The 17,769-nt window shown below is 39.4% G+C and overlaps 1 protein-coding gene across 3 annotated transcripts in view; it reads right to left on the bottom strand.

Moving 5' to 3' along the window:
- FMN1 (formin 1) overlaps positions 1 to 17,769 on the bottom strand; it is a 427,872-nt gene that overhangs the window by 43,599 nt on the left and 366,504 nt on the right. The window lies entirely within an intron of this gene.

The following is a 17,769-nucleotide window of genomic DNA, read 5'->3' as shown; positions in this document are numbered from 1 at the left end:
AAGAAAGAAAGAAAGAAAGAAAGAAAGAAAGAAAGAAAGAAAGAAAGAGTATGACAGGGGGAGGGGCATAGATAGACACAGAATCTGAAGCAGGCTCCAGGCTCTGAGCTCTCAGCACAGAGCAGGATGCAGGGCTCAAACTCACGAACTGTGAGATCATGACCTGAGACCTGAGCCAAAGTCAGACACTCAGCCAACTGAGCCACCCAGGCATCCCATGTTTTGCATAATCTTCTAACTTTAATTACCACGTTATCAAAATAATTCTGAACTCAGCGGTTGGTGGCCCATACCACATGTCCTGGAGATAGCTCCCAATTGGCTATATCTCCCACCCCCACTTTCGTGAGAACAACTACAGCCAATGGTGGCCATATAATTTACTATTCTCACTAGGACACGTCTGAGACTGAAAGAAGGCGATAACTAATAATTACACCTTGACGAAAACATAAATTGCAACAATCCTGGCCAGATTGGTACATGTAGTCACCCTAGCTACAGCTGGCCTCTTTGTGAGCTTTGCCATGTATTTGGCACTCTCCCCACCCCTCCCCAAACATCGGAAACCCTGTACCATTTACAGCACTTCTGCTCAGGTCCAGATAAAATCACCAGAACCTTTGCGTGCACTGTCTCTATACCCAGGGCCTCCTTTGGCAGCCTGTGGAAGCCTACAGTCTCCTTTCTCAGAATACTGATTTTAAATGTCTTGAAAAAACTACTTAAGACTGCTAAGGAAATCCATCATACTGAGATACAACCCTGAATTTAGAGATTAGGAATTTATAGTGTTCTGTGAAACTATTTATGCAGGAGGCTTCATTTTTGGGTAGTGCTTTTATAGATCTTTCTCTAATCAGAAAAATAACACTGTTATATATGATAATAGCACTCTTTCACTTTAAAAATGTCTAGAAGGGGGACCTGGGAGGCTCCGTCGGTTAAGTATCAGACTCTTGATTTCAGCTCAGGTCATGATCCCAGGGTCATGGGATCAAGCCCCACATTGGGCTCTGTGCTGATAGCATGGAGCCTGCTTGGGATTCTTTCTCTCTCTCTCTCTCTCTCTGCCCCTCCTCCACGCATACTCTGTTTCAAAATGAATGAATGAATGAATAAATAAATAAATAAGCAAGCAAACAAGCAAGCTTAAAAATGTCTAGAAAAATAGGCAAGTTGTAATCCATAAAAGCCCTAAGGTTCCTTTCATTGAAGACTACAATGGTGTGGGAGGGAGGGGAAAGTGGGTGATGGGCATTGAGGAGGGCGCCTGTTGGGATGAGCACTGGGTGTTGTATGGAAACCAATTTGACAATAAATTTCATACAAACAAACAAACAGACTATAATGTTGTAAAGTGAATAGGAAAGGAAAATCCATCATATCTATTAGGGCCTATGTCGTGATACTTCAAGGTAAAAGGTATTAAAGGATTTTAAAATGCCAGTATTTAATTAAGCCTAACTCTGCTATTTACTACCTGTGTCACTGTGGTCAAGTTACTCAGGACCAACCGCATAGTTATTAATTCATCTGTCCTATAAGAATAGCCCCAGTGACTACTCTCACACAGCTGTTCTAAAGATAAATGAGGTAATACACATCGAAGGCTTAGCACATAAAATATGATCAACAAATGACATGACAGATATTACTAGTATGTCATCATCAGCATCATTGATATTAAAACGCAAATTTTATTAAGTTACTCCTCCGCTCAAAACCTTTCAAAGGCTCGTCGTCACCCTTGACATAACCTCTAATATCTTCATGACGTCCCATTCAGCCCTGCAGGTCCGCTCCCTGGCTCCTCTGGGACACCACCTCCTCTTTGCCACGTTCATTCCTTTCCACGCTCGCTGGCCAGCTTGTCGATGCTTGAGTGCACTGAGCATGCGCACTGGGGGTGTCTGCACTTGCCACGCCTCTCTGGGACACCTTGCCTACAGTCTCTGCCTGACTGGCTTCCTTACAGTATTCAGGTCTCAGCTCAGGTATCACCCTCTCTGACTTGACTAAATAAAAGATCACCCCTTGTGGCACATCCCCGTCCCCGCCCCCAACTCTCTCTGCCACCGCACACTACCCCTTTTCTGCCCAGCCTCTATCTACCTGGTAGACTATTCATTGTCTCATTCATTTATGATAAGACAACTGAATGTAAGCTCCAGGAAAGAAGCAACTTCATCTGGCTTGTCTTCTGCTGAGCCTTAAACATGGGAAGAGTGCCTATATATTCAATAAATTATTTTACTTGACAAATGCACTTATTGGATAAACATTGCTTAAAAAGAAAGAGGCTAGGTTTCCTAAGCATAAAACTTGATATTTAGAATACAAACACAGGCTTAGAGAAGAATGTCAGGCTGAAGTTATTTACTATTATCTCAACGTCCAGGAAATGTCAATTAACAAAACTTCCTAAGTGCTGTGGCCAACCTCGTGAGGCAGAACTCAGGATCGTTAAATTCCAGCTCTGCCACTTGAGTGTCTGGGACAAGTCACACGTTTCAGCTTCCATCTCCGTAAAATGAAGATGGTAACTCCTCCCTGCACCTACATATGAAGGCTACATGAAAAGGGGACAAGGCTTGCTTGAATCAGAACCTCCGCAGCCAGACCTCTGATGGCTCCATGTCGTGTCGAGACCACTGGGGGTTCAAGCTTCCAGTGGGATGGCTGTTTTGACAAAGTTAAATGCTGCTGGAGCATAGGGGAAAGAGCTTGGGCTCTGCAGCAGGCGGGCCCAGGTTGGCTGTGCTCTATCACGTATTAACTGAAAGACCTTGGGGAAGTCACTTAACTCCTCTGAGCCTTACCCATAAAACTGGAATGGTAAGATCTCCCTTGCAAGGTGGTTGTGACCTTTGGAGGTACTGAACTCGAGGGATCAACACACAGACACTCAACAACGCAGCCATTTATTATCTGACTGCTGAGAAGCAAATGCCAGTAGTCATTATTCCAGCTGTCTGCCTATGGAAAGAGCACTGCAAAATTTCGAGCAAACGTTCCTTTCTTTCTTACGGAGGTCAACAATACTCTCAATAGAGGGTAATTTTGCTTGTGATCATTTTCAAGTCACATCAGGTGTGCTCTGCCCAGAACCTCACTATTTTTCCCATTTTACTTACAAAGCTGACGTCCTTATCAAGGTGCCTAAGCAAGGCTTGTCTACAGGAGGGTGTTCCCTGTGTCAGTCATTTAATTTGCTGTTTCAGCCCCCCCCCCTTTTTTTTTATCCTCGGGAGGGGGGAAGAAGACAGAAACTGATGTATAATTTGCAAATACCTGGGAGTCAAAGGGCTAGGTGTGAGGGGCTTATGATTTTTCTACTTAATGATAACTGACTTATCAATCTCTGACCTGATTAAACTGAATCACTTCTCATATACTAAATGAAAGATAATGATGCAGGGGGTCTACCTATCAAGGTAATTTTCTGAGAGCAAAGATTCCTTCTTTAACCTCTAGGGTCTATGATCTACAATGGGTTCCTTGCATTGCACAGGAAACCCAGGTCTCTGCACTGCACCCAAGTTACCAACTTAAAAGGCAAACTGGATCATGCCACTCCTGTGCTTATGTGTCCATGAGCTTCCTCTCTGTACAGGGTGAAGTACACTCACACTGCACAGTAAGCCCTTCGCAACCTGGCTCCTGCTACTTCCCACTACGTGCCCCATACTCCTGTCTCGTACGACTCTGTGCTGTTCCTGCCACTCAACCTGTTTTCTTGTACCTTCAGCTTTAGGAACACTGTTTCTCCTGCTTTGAATCCCTCCTCCTCCCTGCCTTCTCCTTCCCAAACACCCCCACTGTAAATGTCTTGTCTTCCTTCAAAAACCGAGCTTTAAAATTACTCCTTTCATGAAGACCTCCACGGGGGCCTTTATCAACTGGTGACCTGTTCTTTCTGTGCAGCCCAACAACACTGTGTTCACATATGTGGGGCACAGTACTGACACCATTTGCTGGCAGTCTGCTTTTCCTACTAGACTCAGTGTTTCAGGGCAGGAACCAAAATCTATCTCACAATGGAATTTCAGAATCCACTTCTCTCAACTTTAACACCTGGTAGGAACTCCATCTCTCTGACAGATGAATCAGCTGAAAGCAAGGGGCCCACACTAGTGGAACACAGTCCCTTATTATCTCCCCAATGGGGAATCAGAGTCCATTTCCTGGCACAGCTATTTATAATATTCATTTTCTGTTTTCAACAAGATAGAAGAGAGTATAAGAGAATCAAAGAGTGAGAGAGTACTGACTTTCATCCTGGTGTATCCTATGCTAGATCAATACATTATATAGAATGACAGATCATAGATACAAATAACATTGACCCTGAGTTTTGTCTGGATTGGACTAAAATGTTCGAATAGAGTGATTATGAAAAATGTAGAGTTTTTATAAATAAAATGACACTTCCAGAAAATATTTGGACTATGAACACTTGTCACCTAAATGTACCAAAATATTCAAGGTTTTATCCTCAAGAGGGTGGTATTCATGCACTTAGAGTGGCTGAAGAAGGACGTCACTCTTCAAAGAAAGTGTGGGTTTTATGCCAAAGATAATTAAGTCATATTTATGGATACCCATCTGGGAGGTAGTAAAGAGTGGAATGAGGGAAAGGGATAGAGGTTGGAATATCTTCCCAGTATTCTTTACACAGTCTATTACACTTTAATATACCATGGTTTATGGACCTGACATGGTTGGTATAAACCAACAGGACGCACAGTAAAGAAGCTGTTTTTATTACAGCTCTCCAAATAGAGGAGCCAGGTGATGCTAACAAGGAAACAAAGGGACCGCACTCCACTTCATGTGGTATCCATCTGATGTGAACATGGCAGCCATTTGTCATTTCTTAGAAAATTGCCCTGTCACGCACTTTCTAGAAGAAAAGAATGCTTTCACCAACAGAGGCAACAGCACATGAACACTGGAAAGAGGGATGACTTTTCAATATTTGAGAGGGGAAAAATATACATATGTGGAACCACTGAATAATGGGGCCATCTTACATTTTACATTTTTCCTCTCAGTATACTTGCCCCAAAAGGATGCTATCTGCCTATCTCATCTTCCCGTTTTATTAGTTTTCCTGGTTGTGGTTAAATTAGAATGATCATTTCTGGTCTGTCATAGAGTTTACATTTGCAAATGTCTAGTTGGATGGTTAACTTGAAGAGCAGGGGCCGTCTGTGAGGTTTTCTGGGTAAATTGGTGTGAGGCTGGCTAGAGGCATGCTATCAAGGTTCCCAGTATATGGGTATAATGTGATTTCTAGGTCACCTAAGACTAAAGTGGAGTAGAAAACCCAGGCTTTTGATGAAAGTACTAAGTAAAAGACACTGTATCAGAAGACTTTGAAGAGTCCTTAGGAGTCATAAAATCAAAAGAACCCAGGTACAGGGAGTCTTAAAAGTCATTTAGTCTAACTCTCAGGCTGATTGAGTGGGGATCCTCCTGTGTTCAGTCAGACTTTCCAGATCTCATCATTTTCATCATTTTTATCTGCCCTTTTCAGCTGCCTTTATAACTGAACCTGAATATTCTTATGGGCATCAAAAAAACCTAAATATTGGTATCACCTTAACTTGGGCACTTGGGGCTTTTCTCAACCAAAGTTCTTCATCTGAACTATAGAATGTGGGAAGTGATTTGACCAGCTATTTTCTAAGTTCCCCCCAACTCATATGTACATAATTTAGGACCATTTTATGTAAAATTTTTTAAGTTTATTTATTTTGAGGGAGTGTGTGTGTGTGAGAGAGAGAGAGAGAGAGAGAGAGAGCGCGCACGAGCAAGCAAGCATGAGCAGGGGAGGAGCAGAGAGAGAATTCCAAGCAGGCTCCATACTGCCAACACAGAGCCCCATGAAGGGCTTGATCTTATAAACCGTGAGACTATGACCTGAGCAGAAATCAAGAGTCAGATGCTTAACCAACTGAACCACCTGGGTACCCCAAGTAGTACCATTTTAGATGGTAGGGAGGTGTTAATTCATTATACACAATGATGGCAACAGAACTTAATTCTCTCATAAATGGTTGCAAAAAGTGAGTCCTGATACAATCAAGCTTACAAATAACTAATGATCTTAGGTCATTTCCATTTTTATATTTCAAAATGTGGGCATAATATTAAAATACCTCATAAAATATCTTACTGATATAATAATTTGAATGAGAAAAATCTCCCTGGTTATATAATAAAAGAATTGCATGATTCTTTTATATTCTGTGATGACTGTAATAATTATTTGTGTAGGTGAGGAATATAGTTTAAGAGGTCACAACATAACTCTAAGTGCTCATCAGATTATGCATCTGGTTTGTTCTTTATAGTAATTATAAAAAAAATAAAAATTTTATCCATTCACAACTCTAGAAGGTAATCAGACTAAGAGTATAAATGGGATCTAAATGAAATAAATTTATCCACAGTTCACAAGTCAACCCACTATAAAAGCTTTATAACTTTTTTTCCCCTCACCTTTGATGAGACTTTCACCCCCACAGGTTAAGTTTTCAACCACTCCCCATATGGACACAACACTCAATCTTTAGACTGTAGGAGAATTCTTCTCATTTCTTCATGAGAATTCTTCTCATGAGCATAAGCAAATGCTCATTCTTCTTAAAGGCAACCATTTATTTAGCTGTTAATAGGCTGTGATCTTTTTTCCCCTGCTTTGGTATAGTCCAGTGATGTCCTTCAATTCTGTACAACTATCTGTACACAGCAATTTTTTTTGGCATCAAGGGATGCAGATGCAATTACTTGAGAAAATTCGTAAGACTGCATAATCCATAACCTAACTATAACCTATTCCAACGATTTAATGTTACAGAAATAAGAAGGTGAAATAAGAAAGGGAATGACTCTCCTGTATCTAGGTCTCAACTCATAAGCCAATCTATGTCCCAGGGTCCCCTGCTGCTTCCCAACAGGCTAGATTTCCCTCTAGAATGCTCAAATAGTAAGGTGGTATCTTGAAGTTGCACTAAACGGCACATTTTCCATAGGAGTATATACATCAGAGAGAAAGTGCCAACCAAAATGGAATTTCAGCTTTCATTCTAAATTTCCTGACTCTTGATGCTTCAAAACAGACCATGGGGGTAAAACTTAGAATGATCCAGTGAGAGGCTCATTAACATTAATGGGAGTCAGGTGGATGCATTCTCAAACAGGGCCTGAAATTCTCCATTTTATCTCATCCTGTAAGCCTGTGTATACCTTTAACTTATCAGCATTAGTAGAAGTGACATCTCTTTTGAAAAAAAAAAAAAAGTTTTTACTTAGAGTTATTTTTTCACCAATATTTCTAAACAAACATGCTTATAAAATATAATTTTCACTTAAAGAATATACATAACTCCTGTTTTCTATAGTGTTTACCTTGTCTCCCTGCCATCTCGTTCCCAATGGGAAGGCTCATCCCTTCCTCAGTGCTTTAGAATTCTTTCAGGGACCATGTAGGGATAAGTGAACTCTGTGGTCTCATCACTCAGGGAGAAGACACCAAATGAATCATCATTTAGGAAATGTTAGGAATTGCAAAGAAGCTAGATGTAAAAAAGAGGGCTGCTCCCATTTTGTTTCATCAAGAATCCTGATGACATTTCAAAGCCAATGGGGTTCAGAGTCACAAGCCTCTAAATAACCATTTGGTGACAAATTGCAGGTATGCTAATATTGAAAGAAGGTCTCCTTTCCCAAACTACCCTGTCCTATCTTGGAATTAGCACTAGCATAAAAGTATGTAATTTCTGGAAGGTATGGACTATATTTTTAAATTTGTATTCAAAATTTAGCACTTAAGACCATAAACTTAGTGTTTAAAAATCAATAATTTGTTGCTTCCTTAATTGATGAGAATGACTACAAAAGCAGCTACTAGTTTGAATTTTAAGCCAGTTTATGAGCAAAATGGTAACAGGCTGCATGCTCATTTTTTTCTCTGATTTAAAGCAGTGCTCTTCAAAAGCAGGGCCTCATCTTTTTTTTTTTTTTCATAGCATTTTAGTACTTGATTTTCAACAGATATTTCTTTAAGCACCGCATTAACAAATGGAAAAAAAAATTGGCACCAATTGGGTTCTTTGGGTTTCCCAAAACTGCCTCTGATGACTATCTCTGTTATTTAGGGCCATCATTTAATTCTTTGTATCTCAACTTGTCCATCTGTATACTGGATAAAATGAAACCCTACACCTGAGAACCAGCTACAATAAACCTAAGAAATTACCTAGTGTAAACAAAGTGAACAAAGTTTATAAGTGAACAAAGTTAAATAATGAGGGACCGAATAAATATTGGATTTTATGATAATGGAATAGTGTACTGAACTGTGACCCCTTCAGCCCACCAGTCACAGCTAATGGGATCCAAGGATAGTCAATCCATGGGCTGATCAACTGCTTACGAAGCAGTTCAATACAACTGACTGGAATAATCAGGTTGGTGGTCATGGTGGTGATGATGAAGATGAAGAAGAAGGAAGAGGAGGAGGAGGGGGGGAGGAGAATATTCACTGAGTACTGTGTCTCAGGTAATAATGCTAAGGGGTTTACATAGATCATTTAACCTTTTCAACTAATCAGATGAGTTCTACATTGTGGATAACAGTGGAACCAAAGCTTCAAATCACTCCATTACTTTCCAGTTGTTGGCCTTGGGCAAGTTAAGTTTAACTTGTTTAACACTGAGTTCTCTAACCTATAAATGAAAGTAATAATAGGACCTATATTAGACAGTTGTTGTAATAATTAAATGAGATATTTGTAAGGTGCTCAGCCATCACACTTGGTACATTAGCTCAGTAAATGTTAATTATTACAATCATTACAACCACTACCACAACAGTTCTAAGTTGCTCAGTGACCTTTGCTTGGTTGATTTTTCTTGGGCTTCCATGAGACTCATTTGAGTCGTTGAGCATCCTGTTTTTCCTTCAGTAACATGTCTATCCCTACAACAAACTCCCTAAGACCTGATGCAAATGCACTAGATCCAAATATCCCACAAATCAGGTTTTCAAAGGGTATCATGGAGATAAAATTCAGAATATAAAGCAGTAAATACAGTGAGACTAAATTATATTACAATGTATGCCACGGAAATAAATTATCTATTAAAAATATCAGAAAGTAATATACCAAAATATTATAGTTGCTATTTCTGCCTTTCTGGCTGATAGGCTTTTTATTTTTCATATGCTTCTTTTTTAAGAATTAGCATCATTTAATATAATCAGAAAAAAATAATTGTATTTGGAAGCAGAAGCAGAGCACACGGAAAGTGACTTGCCCAAGGTCATACAACTAACTTGGGGCAAAAAAGAACTTGTTCCTTTACTCATCGTTTTTTTCACTATACCACACTGTTATTCTTTACATGTTCCTGCTTAAGAACTCTAAAACTGTCATATCATTATAGACTAGAAAATTACAGAAATAAGAATTCATAACTGGAAAAACAAGTATCCGAATGAGTAAGTTAAATTGAAAGGCATAGTCACCTACGTTAAAGTCCTAAAGCCCTTTATTTATACCTTACGCACACACACACACACACACACACACACACAAACGTAAATTTTACCCATTTCTATAAAGTAACCATCCCACATATTTTTATGAATTGTCCAGAAATATATACAATGTGAAGAATGATTTTAATCACATTATAAAGATGAAAACTCAGATAAAAGCCATTATGCATGGTCAGAGATCTTAATAGATTAAGATTGGTTTTAACTAATCAAAAACAAAGAGAGGAAAAAGAAAGCCATACTCATATTTCAGATAAAATATTACATGGTACCCATACCTTTACAAAGTAGATTTCTTGTTCATCTAGATTTATTTATACTAAACCACTTACATTTTTTGTAGCATAAAACATTTGTTAAATAATTGAAACCCTTCAGAAAAACAAGTATTCCCATGTTTAGTCATGAATGTACATAAGTAATCATAGAACACCCATTGCCATCCTTAAACGGGACTTCTTTTAGAACCCTGGCAAAGGTGTAGTGTACTTGGGAAACCAGATTTATAGGGCAACTAAAAAACTGAAACTGAGAAAATTCTCACTGTCGTGATATCTGTTATTGCTCTGAGTATCAAAATAATCCATCAAATTTGCTTTCTTACAGTCAAGAATTTGTCATAGTTGGGGATTTAAATTGGTCCGCTAAAAATGGTAACCAAGAATTATACCCTAACTTCAAGAGTTGTGATGCTACCAAGAGTATAGGTGCAGGGAAGGCAAGGGATAGTTTGTCTCTTGGGAGGTACGTCCAAGAAAGGAAAACACTAGGTGAACGGTGATTCCCCAAGAAGACACTGTAGGAGACATTTTCCACATTAAAGCACACTTAATTTGCTCTGCCAGTAGAAGTTATGCAGAAGGACTATTAGCGCAAGTGATCCTTATCAGAGTCAGTAAAAAAGAAACAAAGAAATGAGGTTTGGTTTTAAAACTGACCACCCCACTTAGAAGTCTGCTGGGTAAAAGTGCTGATGGTGAGTTTAACAGAATTTGGGGTGGTCTCTCAGGACCCACATCCTCCTTTCCTGCCCCCCACCCCCACTTTTAACAAATCTTTATAATTTCTCCCAGATTTTAAAACAACTCCTCATTGTAGAACATGTGGATATCTGAGGGAAAAAAGAGAAAAAAAGAGGAAAATAGTGCAGAAGGCTTTCTTATGTAATAGCCTCTGCTAATATTTTGATTCATTTCCATAAATGTAGGTGTACGTTTAGAATCACAAAGCCACGTGTGCTGGTTTATATAGTTGAGGTCATACTGAATATATAATTTTCTTGCTTTTTCATTTAACATGTCGAAGAATAGGTCAACCTTTAAATGAATACTTTTAAGATACTTTATCATTTGCCATTTAATTGGTAATGATTGAAAACTAATTGTTGGAAAATAAGCCTTTTTTTCCAAAGTGGGTATGAAACCAATTCAAATAAAATAATTTTCTAGAAACCCATGACAACATTTCAAAATAATTTTATGACAACGTTTCTTCAATAATATCTTTTAGGAGAAAAATGTTTGGTTATGAAGGACTATTAAAACATTATCAAATGTACTTAAAGCAGACTTTTATTTTGATTCAACCTGGAAATGATCTGTTGCTTTACTCTTTAGTTGTCTGCTTTCTGTGGCTTAGTAGAGAAATGTTTTAGATGGCCACAAGTATTAAAATCATGTCTTGGGGTGCCTGGGTGGCTCAGTTGGTAGGTGCCCGAATTTGGCTCAGGTCATGATCTCGCGGTCTGAGTTCGAGCCCCGCGTCGGGCTCTGGGCTGACAGCTCGGAGCCTGGAGCCTGTTTCAGATTCTGTGTCTCCCTCTCTCTCTGACCCTCCCCCATTCATGCTCTGTCTGTCTCTGTCTCAAAAATAAACGTTAAAAAATTAAAAAAATAAAATAAAATCATGTCTTATGCTGCAAAATCAGTTAAAATTTCTTTCCGCTGTGTTTAAACCGAATATGTCTGTTCTGTATTTGGAAAATACAGGTTAAAGAAAATATTCTTAACAGGAGAAAATACTGAGGGTCAGTATATGCTTGGAAGCAAGTGTGAGGACTCTGAATATAAGACAAGATACGTACACGCATGCACACACACACCTCCCGCCCCTCAGCAGGGAATAAGTCTCCTTTAAAATCTGAGTGGAGGAAATGGTCAAATATTAGGTAAATTGGAGAAGTGCCACGGTCTCCTTTAGGCAGGGACCTGAAGCTAATTGTGCAAATGGCATAAAGCTGATTTCAGAAAGGGGGCGGGGGAAGCTCCTGAAACCAGAGGCTTGAAATGTTTTACTGGAGAAAAACCATAGCATTACCTCCTCCTGTGGGATGATAACAATGATTTATGAAGCTGAAGTCATTTCTTGTGATTGCGCTTCGGGGAGATTGGTTTCACATGATCTGTGAAGCCAGGCTATGCAAGCTGAGGAACCACCCCACATGTTCAACTCAGGCTCGGATCTGCCCTCTTCAAGGGGATTCCAGAGCTCCTCGGAGGGGGAGGAAAAGCTATTGCTTTCTGATCCATGAACCACCTTCTCCCCTCCCACAAGCTCATTAGGTGTACACACGGCTCTCTTATTCTCTCTCCTTTTAAAAGTATTACTACTCCTGCATTGTAAATGCGCAGCAGGATAGTAGCAAAGCCGAGATTAATTCCCCATGGATTTATATGGCTCGTTCTCACCCACCATGACTTGCACCATTTCAAAGGTGCTTATGCTGCTGTTTTTATGGCTGGTCACTAACTTCATTCTGGCACATGGCTGTTGGCGCCATGACACGGAGCGAACATTTTATACCTGAATTAAAGTGGATATTTGACAGTTTCTGTCAGAAAGTTCAGAGCAAAGAATTTGTGGGACAAGATTTATTGCCTATTTTATATGGGATACATCTGTTTCTTTGCTAGCTTTGGTCCTTCCCTTAAAAAAATTTAAAGAAGTTTCCCCCCAAAATATAATGACTGACAGAAAAAAAAAAAGCCAAAGCAGAAGAAAAATATGGTCAAAAGTTGGGTATTTAGAACCTGGTTGAAAAAAAAAAAAAAACCACACACACACACACAAAAACAAACAAAAAGATACACTTCTCATTCTGAGGAGGAAAAATGACTCAGAGTCATGAATAAAAGCTCAGTGAAACAATGCTGTTATCATTGGCAATTATTTTATGTCTGGTTTAATGCCACTTATATAATGAAGTTAAAAAACTTGAGTGCATAACCTACCATTTTCTGCAGACCTGAAACACAGGACTGGAAAGAATAATCTGCCTTTGATGTACTTTTTAAGATTTCACCATCCTAAACGGTGAGCTATATAATAAGTCCAACCACATCAGCATTAAACAAAAGAAAATTACAGATATTTAAACATTAAAAAATTGATATGCCTAATGATAAATGCAGACAGTTTCCAACTGCGATCCATCAACATAATGTGAAGGGTGTATGCAAACTTCATCTCCATCTAAAACCTCTTCCTATTGTAGCAAGGAAGCACCATAGCAGAGATTCATGATTATATAAACACTGGGCTCAACCTGGAACCCTGTATGACAAGACAGGCTACTTTTTCTTGTAACTGCTGTGGGACAGCCTTTGATTCTGTACTGCAAAATTGAAAATCAAACTTCCACGCTTAAAGATTCTGAAAAGCTGATTTTTAATTACTTTAGGTTATATGCATTCTTCTTGTAAAACTATTAAACATTACAGATAAAGCCTTCTTTATAATGGCTCTCTGCACCCCAGCCTCTGCTCCCCCAACACATATCCTCATCCTCTCCCAAGACTCAATTACTGTTACCAGTTTGAGGTAACAGAACTTCTTTTGAGTGTCCCTGTGCAACGGTGCCAGGTTTTTTTCTTTTTTTCTTTCTTTTTTGATGTTTATTCATTTTGAAAGAGGGAGAGCATTTGTGCATGAGCAGGAGGAGGGGCAGAGAGAGAGGGAGGGAGAGAGAGAATCCCAAGCAGGCTTCACGCTGACAGCGCAGAGCCCCACGCAGGGCTTGATCTCACGAACTGTGAGATCCTGACCTGAGCCGAGATCAAGAGTTGGACACTTAACCGACCGAGCCACCCAGGCAACCCCATCACCAGGCTTTTTGAAGTCAGACATAGGAAAGTACACTTGCTTGCTCATCAAGGGATGCATGGCTTTAATTTTAGTGGAGACTGTCAAATAGCCCTCCACAATGAGAGTACCATTTTATATTCCTCACAGTCAATAACTGATAATACCAAACTTTCTAATTTTTGCAAATCACATAAATTTTAGTACAAATCCTTACTACCTATATTGCAAATATATTTCCCCATGGTTTTGCTTGTCTTTGGACTTAGTTTATAATATCTTTCATTTATAAATTTAATTGTAAAGCAGTCGATAAATACTTCCTTTGTGTCTTTATATACATAATACATTTTTTTTCTTTTTTGCCTTTTGTTTTTGTATATTTAAGTCATTCATTATTTGGCATTGTGAGGGATAGGACTTCACTTTTTTGGAGAAGCACTGCTCAAACAGCATTGATGTTCTAAATGATAACCAGAGCATGCAAATAATGGCTTGTCCTCTCTCACATTTAAACATGTTATTTCTTTTCCCTTCACATTGCCTTGCCTAGGGCTTTCTGCCTCTGGGTAAAGTTGGCCTATTTGTGTTTTTTGTGATTACAGATGTATTTGGATATATCTCCACCATATTTATTTTTTCACTTTTATTTACCAGGCTTTCTAGCTATTTACTTTTCCCCCTCTCCTGACTTGTGTTGGAGTCCCTGAATTACCTTTGCTTCATTTTTCTATACCTGCTTGAAAATGATAATTTGAACTTTCTGATGGGTGAATATGTGTAAGTTTCAACATCCCATAACACAAATATTTGTGATTCTAAGAGTATCTAGAGTTAATTACCCCTCTAAACCCTAACTCTGAGAAACCTAAGAGTGTCCTGGCTCTCCCCTCTCTCCTGCCAAATCTCACAGCTACATTCTATGCCACACCCCACGTTGATATCGTCTGCAACTTTACTTTCAGATTACCAAGAGCAAAATTTTTACAATTAATCTTTAAGCATCATTTTATGAGTTTACTTGTTCATTACAGATTTTGCCACTCTGTTTCTTCCTGGATTCATTTCCTGATTGAAGGAGTACAACCTCAAGAGAGGATTTATCAATAGTCAACTTCCTAGGCTCTGTGTTTCCAAAGAATTCACTTTCCCCTTTCACTTTCATGACAGCTTGGTTAATGTACAATTATAGCTTAAAAATTAGTTTTCTTTAGGATTTTCCACATAGCACTCCATTGTTTCCTTGTATTCTGTATTGCTGCTGAGAACTTTGTTATTTCACTCTCAGAATTTTTCTAAATCCTATTTCTCAAATTTGATTATAAAGAGTTAAAGGTATACATACGTGTGCATTCATTGTTAGGCACTTGAAGAGCTCTTTCAATAAAGGACGCAATGTTGGGGGAGCTCGGGGGCTTAGCTGGTTAAGCATTGGACCTTGATTTTGGCTCAGGTCACGATCTCACAATTCGTCATTTCAAGCCCTACATGGGGCTCTGTGCTGACAGAGTGGAGCCTGCTTGGGATCCTCTGTCTCCCTCTCTCTGCCCCTCTTCTGCTCATGTGCTCTCTCAAAAATAAACATTTAAGGGGCGCCTGGGTGGCTCAGTCGGTTAAGCATCCGACTTCAGCTCAGGTCGTGATCTCACGGTCCGTGAGTTCAAGCCCCCGCGTCGGGCTCTGCACTGACAGGTCAGAACCTGGAGCCTGCTTTGGATTCTGTGTCTCCCTTTCTCTCTGACTCTCCCTCGTTCATGCTCTGTCTCTCTCTGTCTCAAAAATAAATAAACATTAAAAAAAAATTAAAAAAAAATAAACATTTAAAAAAAAGATGCAATGTCTTTCTCTTCATTTCTAGGGAGTAATCTCATATTGTTTGAGTATTTCTTCCTCTCTTGACTTCTATTAAGTGGACATTGGATTAAATAGATTAAGTTTCTAAATATAGTTTTTAGATCTCAGCATTTCTCCATGCTTTCCAGATATTTCTCTCCTTAAGCTGTATTCTAGAAGATTCCCTTAACTTCATCTATCTTTGAATTCACTAATTTGTTTTCAGTGATGTCTACTTTACTATTCTGTGCATTCACTGATCTTTTTTTAAAAAAAAATTTATCAACTCAAACTTTCATTTCTATGCTCTCTAGTGGATTCTTTTATATGGAGTGTTGGCCTCCTGTAATTTTTTGAGATTATGAAACACATGTTCTGAAGACCTGTTCTGCGTAAAGTGTATTTTCTCAGGTGTATGCTCCGCTTGTTGAGTTTGTTGGCTTTCCTCAACTGTTGATCCTGGATAGAGAACCACCATTTCTAGTTGAATCTCACCATTAGGTAGGTACAGGACTAGGATATACTGCAGCTCATATCTGAGTTATTTGGGGGAACACAGAGGAGGGGCAGAATATTTCATGAGGCAAGGTACTCTGTCATATCCCGAGACATCCCAAGGCACAGCTCTGTCTCTACCACCCAAGAGCCCCTTTTCATGGCCCTGCCTCAGAAGTGGATACTTCCTGTTATAGTTGCATACTCCAGGGTGTGGCCAAAGGTGCTGTCTCTGTAAAATAAAACTCCCCCAAGAGTGGCAATTCAAAGGAACTGCTTAAATTTCAAAATTCAAAGTTTTGCATTCCCTCCCCCCCATAGATTTATGATGATAAGGTAGATCACACATGTTTTCCTAGGTTTTAAAATCAAATAAAATGCCAAAGTAGCAGTTTCACTGTTACTATCACAAGTAATGATATGGAGATATCAATAATCATAATTAACCACTTGAACATGAATACGTATGTTAAAGAAGCTGTGTGGAAAGAAAGCCACACAGATGGTACAGAATGCTTTATAGGTAACTTTCACATTTGCAAAGTTTTCTCCACAGATTGGGCTTCTCTTAACTCGTAAGCGAGAGGCACAGTGCCTGCAGTCCTAACGGTCTACTGCAAAAACAGTGGAAGGCCATGTTGGAGCTGTACGCCCCTGCCAGAAGCCATGTGCTTCCTTTTTTACAGTTCTATAAAATGGCATCGGCATCTGTGAATAAATAAGATTTAATTTAAGTGCTAGAAGCCACACACAGTTGGGAGAACAAGGGCTTGGGAATGGCAGCACATGCTATCACCGACAGATACCACAGTGCAGTCATGGGGAGGACTGGGGGGTAGACGCATGGGCAGGAGTGGGTAAGGAAAGAAGTTTTGAAACTCTTTGGTCACTTTATTATTGATTATAGGAAATAAACATGCACATAATTTGAAAGGGAACATGTCCCATTTCCTTCATGCCATGAAATGCAAGTCTACTTGGGTAGGATGTGGAGTCCCACAGTGATTGGCAGAGGCTCGGAATCTTACATACATTCCTTACTTCCAATATGTCATACATTACTGATGCGTTAGCTGCATATAGGTAATGCTTTATAGTTAGCACACATTCTCAGAAACAGTGGTTCTATTATTATTATTATTATTATTATTATTATTATCATGAATGACAAAGTACTTTTCAGTGGCAGCCAGACACTTTTGCCCATGTTCAATATTGGTCAATATCTCAACCATTCTGATTGCTTTCTCCATCCCCTCCACCGGCTCTTCCTCCTCTTCTCCCTCTTACACTAAATATATTCAGCTCCCAACGTCGTCCTCCGTTCTATCATCATATAATTAGCTAAATACACTGCTACCATTCTTCTGCTGATGAGTCTCAAGTTTGTATTGTTGACTCCAAACTACATTCTCAACATGCACATTTACATTTCCCCTGCCCTGCTGGACACCATGACATGAAAGCTGTCCAGGAATTCGAATTCTCCCCGAGTCCCTGACCACAACACAAACCTGTTCTTTTCATAGTCTCCCACCACTCCATAAATGGCATCACCAGTCACTAAGAGGATCAAAACCCGGAAATTATTTTTAGGCACCCCCCCCCTTCGACGCCAAGGTCAAAATCATAACCAAATCCTTGCATTTTCTACTTCTAAAATATACCATATTTTTCTATCTCAACTTCTACCACTCTGGCCCAAAGCACTATTGTTTTTCACGTGAGTTACTTCAATCACCTCCTTGTATCTACTCCTGCCCGCTTCCACTGATTTTCTACATAGC

This window comes from Panthera uncia, assembly GCF_023721935.1.
Source record: "Panthera uncia isolate 11264 chromosome B3 unlocalized genomic scaffold, Puncia_PCG_1.0 HiC_scaffold_1, whole genome shotgun sequence".
NCBI classification, from domain to species: Eukaryota; Metazoa; Chordata; class Mammalia; order Carnivora; family Felidae; genus Panthera; species Panthera uncia.
Note: the sequence above shows the minus strand (reverse complement) of the source record. Positions and strands in the feature narration are given on the sequence as shown.